Raw genomic sequence first — 7,710 nt, 5'->3', positions numbered from 1 at the left:
ACATTGCATCTAGTCATCCTATCTCCTTAGGCTCCTCTTGATTGTGACAGTTTTTGAAACTTCCCTTGTTTTTAATGACCTAGACAGCTTTTAGGAGTGTTACAGAACCTGAACTGAATCGCCCAACAGAAGAACCAAATGGCACCTGGAGATCTTGGAGGATAGGAGGTTTATTTAATGCTGAGGGGCTCAGAAGAGAGCGGTTTCCAAAAGTCTGAGCCCCAAGCACAAACAAAGGGTACAATTTATACACTTCTACTTCCACATACTTGGCACTTTTGGTGCGGACACAAAGTGGGGCAGGGAAAAGAACCTGGATTGATGCGCGTGGGAAGCGGAGCAGGGAGAACCCAGAAGAGCCCCGGGGCAAGGACTGGGACTCTCCCGCAGGCTCGGTTGACCATCTTAGGACACAGATTTTCCTTATCAAGAGTACTGGTCAGGTATTTTGTAAAGTGTTCTTCAGTTGGTCCCCCTAGCTTTTTAAAAAACATTTTATCAACGATCTTTGTAAAACAATGGTTGGCATAGAGCAACAAATACATAGCACATCTATGAATAAATAAATAAATGGAAAACTAGATGTTTCATTCATACATAGAAAGTGATGTATCAATATTAATTGAAAATTAATTCTTGGGGGTGACATTCAGCAACTGTCTGGGGCGATGGACCTTCCAGCTTGGAACAATGGCCCAGTTCGTCCGTAACCTCGCGGAGAAGGCCCCGGCGCTGGTGAATGCTGCTGTGACTTACTCAAAGCCTCAACTGGCCACATTTTGGCACTATGCCACGGTTGAGCTGGTTCCTCCAACCCCTGCTGAGATCCCTACAACTATTCAGAGCTTGAAAAAAATAGTCAAGAGTGCTCAAACTGGTAGCTTCAAACAGCTCACAGTTAAGGAAGCTCTGCTGAATGGTTTGGTGGCCACCGAGGTGTGGATGTGGTTTTATGTCAGCGAGATCACAGGCAAGCGTGGCATCATTGGCTATAATGTTTGAAGACCAATCTCTAACATCTGTTTATATGTGGCTTATTATTTGAGTGTTCTTGGACCATGTGTGATCAGACTGGTATTTGAATAAAAGAAGATAATGTATCAAAAAAAAAAAAAAAAAAAAGAAAGTTAATTCTTTAGTCTGGATTTTGATACCAGACTGGTACTGTATCATTCCAATTTAACAAAAACCAAACTGGAGAATTTGATTATTTTTCTCTTTCTGACTTGAATTTTTTTTTCAAGATTTTATTTATTTATTTAACAGAGAGAGACACAGCAAGAGAGAGAACACAAGCAGGGGGGAGTGGGAGAGGGAGAAGCAGACTTCCTGCTCATCAGGGAGCCTGATGCTGCGGGGCTTGATCCCAGGGCACTGGGATCATGACTTGAGCCGAAGGCAGATGCTTAACGACTGAGCCATCCAGGCGCCCCTCTGAATTGAATTTAGATACATTTCAGAATAGGACCAATTTAGAAGTTTAATGAGAAAAAAAAATATATCATTGGAAAGTATTTAATGATAAGAGAAATGCAAGTGTGGGAATGCAAAGGACATTTTTTAAAATAGTAAGTGATGGTCAAATCATTACATTCATATCATCTTATTTTTCCACACAATCAGGGGAGGGAATGCAAATATCAATGAAGAAACAGACCAAAAATACACTGAAAGACTGAGGATTCAGTACTCTGTTGGTATCAGGAAAGAAGTGAAATTAGATTATTCTGCCTGTAGGGCAACAATGTGTTGGAAATGGAGTTATGCTAAACATAACCTTTCCTCAACCTTTATTCAAGGTAGTAGCTGAAAATTCTCTTTTCACACATAATTTCATCATGCAATTACCTCAGAGAAAAAAAGACAGCAAATATAACCTTGACTGGCAATGCAATCTTTTGAAGTAGACTTATCTCTTTCTAAAAATCTGGGTCTACCAGATATAATTTCAGACTAAATACAATGTAAAATTTTCTGACAAGAAAATGGACAATCACTATGCTGTTTAGTAATACACTGATGAATATATTTTGTTCTAATTCAGTAATGTAATAGCTATTTACAGAGTATTTGGTTACATCACTACAATTTCAATTATGAGCCAGGTGGGTAATAAAACAATAGACTTCCTCAATCAACTATTGCTGTTTGTACAATTTACTTTAAAATATTAAGTTTAAAGAAAAAAGAACTTGCCATCTTATCAGTTCTTTCAGCCTGCTGTATTTTACCACAGTACAGAAGACTAATGATTAGTAATCCTTAAGTGCCTTTTTTTTTTTGCAAATTAGTTTCAGAAAAGCAATTTAAAAGTTCCTTCATTTTTCTCAGTAGGCCACAAGATAATATTCTTTTAATTGCAAGGATTGGAATACCTGATACTTTCCATTTTTAGTACAGTGTATTGACTTTTTCAGTCACTATTCCATTTTGTACTTCTCTAGTGATATTTACTTCACTGCTACTCTATTTCAGATAAATTAAGGAACACTTATTCTGATGCATCCAACAAACATTGTTGAGTGTTTTCTTTATGCTGGGATCAGAAGTGCCTGTTAGAGATACAAAGAGGTAAAGGTAACTTTTCTAACCTGGCAACTAGGCACTCACAGTCTTATGCAACAGAAGACAGAATTTTGCACCACAGAAAATAAGACCCCTTTAATCTATGTATGTAAGTCTTCTACAAATGCACATAGATGATACTACTTAATACACATTACAAAACAGACACAATGAAAAATCTCTATCAATTATTTTTTTTAAGGATTTATTTACTTATTTGAGAGAGTGAGAATGAGAGAGAGTACATGAGAGGGGGGAGGGTCAGAGGGAGAAGCAGGCTCCTTGCTGAGCAGGGAGCCCGATGCGGGACTCGATCCTAGGACTCCGGGATCATGACCTGAGCTGAAGGCAGTCGCTTAATCAACTGAGCCACCCAGGCGCCCTCTATCAATTATTAATACAGATAAACTTAATTGGCTTGATTGTAATTCACTGTTTTATAACATAAAGATGAAGTAACATGAAATGTAATAAAATATAAAACATAAAGAGATAAGTCAGACTGCAAAAGATTTCCTGGCAAACTAAATTTTTACCTTTTAAAGGATATGAAAGAGAGTCTAGCCATTCACTTAGAATCTGGGAAAATGGGTATATTCCTTTGATCCCAGGCTTGCAAGTACAGTTTCCTAGAAGCAGTGATATGAACTAAGTGGTTGTATGATTGGGAATAATTAGCATGGGGGTGTAGAAATATCTTCTCAACCTCCTGTAAATGTGCCTTTCTGAAGTCAGATTAAGTAATACGGGAAAGTGATGGGAAGGTACTCGAGATTAGACCCATCTCACAATGAAGCTCTTGATAAAGGAAATCTGGAACTTGAAAGAAATAAATTGGATCAAGGAAGAGTAAATGGAAACGAAATGTAACTGAAATACAGACAAGGGGAAGGTCTTAAAGCCATAGTCTGAGGTTGATGTGGGAATAAAGATAGGGTTCTAATGGAGCTCATAATGTGGTGAAGGGTAGATGATGTAAAAAAGAATTTACAGGCAAGGAAGGTAGGGTCATCATTAACAATGGCAAGGTCATGAGGAACATTGGTTACTTAGCATTTCCAAGGACGGCTACATGCCCAATCACACACAAATAATTAAAATCTAATTATGAAGGTGATAAATAAAGCAACTAGCAGAAGATATAACTTAACATTTTCTAAACCAGTGGTTTTTAACCGCTGAAAACTCTAACATGCAGGTGATACAATGAATAAAACTCTCAGCCCCACTAAACATCCTTAAACCGAGGGGATTCAATATGGCAGCAGACTTACTAAGGTCTGCAAATTCTGATCTCTAGAAAGTTTTGGGGTGCTCCTTGTAAGGCCATAACCTTTTGGTTGTCTTTTTCATTGAAAGGAACTTCTCATTTGGTGAGAAGTGGATGGAATATAATAAATAGAGCACTAACCAAAATCAAAGGGTTGGGGATGGGGAGGAAAGCAAATATGAGATAATAGGAGACACGATCAGAGATTTGGTTATTCAGTAAAAACTCAGCTATTCAGAACTCTCCAGAAAGCAAAGTGCTTTCTAGTCAGAGAAAACTTGGTTCAAAGCCCACATTCACTACTTACTGTGATATGATCTTGAGTAAGTTATTTACTTCTATATTCTGTTTTTTTAATATGAAAACAAGATGAATATTACTTCATTGATTATTTCATTATGAGGGTAAATGAAACAATGTACAACAAAGTACTCTGCACTAATGCCAGGTATATGATAAACATTTAATAAATGCATCTCTTCTTCTCTGTATATTCATATTTTCCACATATTTGAGATGTAACACTGTATTTGCCAAAACAATTTTTTTTCATATTTTGGCCATAACTGTTTCAGGTTTTCCTTTCTTCTTATATAACTACCTGTGATTATCTTTTAAGCTTTCCAATGTCAGTATCTTAAATATCAATATATTTCTCTATAACACACTTGTGTGTGAGTCCCTTCATTAAATGGTCCCAAGCTCCTATGAGTTGGTTTTGAGTTAGCTTTAAAAATATTTTGGTTAAAGAATTCTGGCCTATAAATAAAGACTTTGTTTCAAGTGATATACACTTATAATAGTATCTATACTTCTAATTACACTTTTTTTCCCCAAATTAGATCCCTCAAAAGCAAAGCCCTCAAGTGAAGGATGCCTAGAGCATCCTGAACAGAGTGCTCCAATGAATTTTCAAAAAATTATTAATATAGAACCTACCCACTTTTTAATGAATCAAATTATATCCATAATATTGCGATCTGAGTTTATCTATAAAGCTTAAGTAAAAGCACGAATTTTCACTCTTAAACATAACCATTTATAATCAACATCATGATAAAACTAAGATTCAAGTCATATGCATAGTAATTTCTACTTAAGCTCAAAGATTCATGTTGTAAAGCAGAGTGTGGTAGCTTGGCTGATAGGAATAGTCACTATGAACCAAAAATACTCCTTTTACAAGTACATATGTTAGGTGTTGAGTGAGGAACATAATGAAAGAGTTGTGATATAATTGCTATAATTGCTTGGAATCATTGCTAGAAAGAACATATTCAGTATTCTCACAAAAAAATAATAAATGTGATGCTGAAACTTTTTGGTAAAGCTTATTTAACTTTTAATAGTCAGGAAGAAAGAGAGACTCTTTAAATTTTGAGTTCAAAATAAGAAGATACCATTACTGCTTAGGTAGCTGCTTAAAATGACATTTATCTGACATTTTCACCTATATAGAAAGGCATCTTATTAAATTAATTTTTTTCAAGCAGTGAAGTTAAAATGGTAATCATATCAGCAAAATTCTTCAAGATTATTTTTTCCTTTAAAAAATGTCATTCAAGGGTTATTACATATTAGATGTGAACTGTATTCTGACTTCTGGTAATGCATGTACTCAAAGGCCATACCTTACAATTCTTGCATCATTGAAAACACAGTATAACCTACATATTTTTTTCTAAGCCCTTAATTTTGATAAAGGAATTCTGTGAATAAATAGTACATATTCAGGTATCTTTGGACCATTAGTTGAGTCATTACACTGGCTGGCCTAATTGCGGACAGCATAAATTGCATGACAAAAAACATAAAGCCTAATGAAATCTTTCCAATTACTTTTATAAAACTAATATAACCATAACAGTGAAACATGACCTAGATGTTACAGAAGAAAAGTATAACTAATTCTTACATGTCAATAAAGAAATTTTTTTAAAAAGGCAAATTAAGCAATATATTAAAATAATAATGAAACAGACATTAGCAAAAAATTCTGAGTGAATATTAACATTAGGCTACAAATTAGTATAATTTTACAAATAAAATGATTAAAGGACGAAAATAACGGGATACCTTTAGAGATGTGGAGACTATAAGGTCACAGACTTGGTATTGCTAAGGGCCAAAATTGCAAGCAGTTTGCTAAGACTTATTTCAGTGTGTTTTGAAATGTTTAAACACAATTAAGAAAAGCATGGATACTTGTGAATATTTAGAGATTCACATAAATTAACTGAACGGAACTGCTCACAATCAAAGGTTTTTAAGACATCTAATTAAAGTTTGGTTAGAGGCCAGTTAGTTCCATGCTATAAAGTCCCTAGAGAGCATACAAAGAAAGGCAAATCCTGCAGGACACAACAGTGAGCTGTAAGGCTTGCATAACCTTTCACTGCAATGGGCTTTTTCTTTTGCAATGCTTAAAAACGAGGATTGCAAAACAGATGGATTCTAACTCATTTTTTGAAAACAACACAACACACACACACACAAAAATAGAGCTCTCAGAAGAAATACTACAGGTCAATCATTAACCAGCTGAAAAGAAAAAGAAAGGAAAAAAACCTATTACAGGCCCACCTGTCATTCAGTTGTGGATGTCTGTGTTTGTTTGTTGTTTTGTTTTTCTACTTTAAAAAGCAGGAGATTAAAAGTAGATATTTGTCCAAATAAATTACAGTGTTTTATTCACTAATAACCTGTCAGACCTAAGACAGGAATTTAGACAAATTTGTCTAAAGATGAGCATTAATGTTCATTTCATAGTAGCTCATCCTGCTATCATAAAAGTGTACCCTCTTTATAATAAATAAATAAATGAAGCCAATTAAACTCAATGAGAGTCTCAGGATATCTGCACCAGCAGTCAATTATTGCTTGAGAAAATAGCATTAATAAGTCTCCGATTTTTTTTTTTTAAAGTAGAACTTCATCATGGCTTGCTTCCTAAAACAGCATCTTTAAGCACATTTTTACAGAAAAAAAAAATTATCCTCCCACTCAAGAAAGCTGAACTAGAATGCTTTGCTACTTCCAATTTATTATTTCCTATAATATATCAAAAGGTATCACTGTTAAGAACTAGCTTTGGCCAATGTAAATTTCAAAGCCAAAGAAGCTTCAGATCAATGACTAACCATCCACCTTCTTACCAAGGGAAAAAAAAAAAAGATAATAATAATTGGAAAGGAACAGACATGAAACATCTCTTGTTTATGTCATTAGAGAAGACTATGACTATTCACATGCATATAAAATATGGTAGATGTTTTAATTTTATTTACTTCGATAACCTATACAAAATAATTTAAATAGCTTTACTTCTATGCCCCGTAAGAAAGGCTCACTATTAGTAAATTTTGGGAAATCAAGTTTACATGTGTTTCAATAAGAGCAATGTAGATCATTGATATTTAAAAGATGGCATATGAGATACACATGTCTTAAAATTCAGTTATTGAATAATAATAGGGCACAACTTTAAACATTTATATCTCTAAACAATGAAAGATTAACCCAGTGCAGACAGAGGATACTACCAGGGAAAGGGTGGCAGGAGACTGCTTAATTTCCTTGTAACACATTAGGGATAGACCTCCTGGAATTTAAAAAAATATTTATATGTATATACTACTAACAGGCTGAATCCTTATCTATGGAACATTTTAAGCCTAACATACCTGGCCCATCTAAACTTGCTTGTGTTAAACCAGCCTGGCCTCATGGTGCATGCATGGCTCCCTAGAAAATGCACCCCGTATGTCTTGTACTTATCAGAGAATAAAATGGAGGTGTTTGGGGGCATCTGGGTAGCTCAGTGGGCTAAGTGTCCGACTCTTGATTTTGGCTTGGGTCATGATCTCAGGTTCGTG

The 7,710-nt window shown here is 35.1% G+C and overlaps 1 pseudogene; it reads left to right on the top strand.

Moving 5' to 3' along the window:
- The first annotated feature begins 690 nt into the window (after window positions 1–690).
- On the top strand, window positions 691–1,002 carry LOC114207348 (ATP synthase F(0) complex subunit g, mitochondrial pseudogene; annotated as a pseudogene).
- Window positions 1,003–7,710: the final 6,708 nt, after the last annotated feature.

This window comes from Eumetopias jubatus, unplaced genomic scaffold (assembly GCF_037043125.1).
Source record: "Eumetopias jubatus isolate StellerSeaLion01/CBP00866 unplaced genomic scaffold, mEumJub1_p1.0 scaffold_3, whole genome shotgun sequence".
NCBI lineage: Eukaryota > Metazoa > Chordata > Mammalia > Carnivora > Otariidae > Eumetopias > Eumetopias jubatus.
Note: the sequence above shows the minus strand (reverse complement) of the source record. Positions and strands in the feature narration are given on the sequence as shown.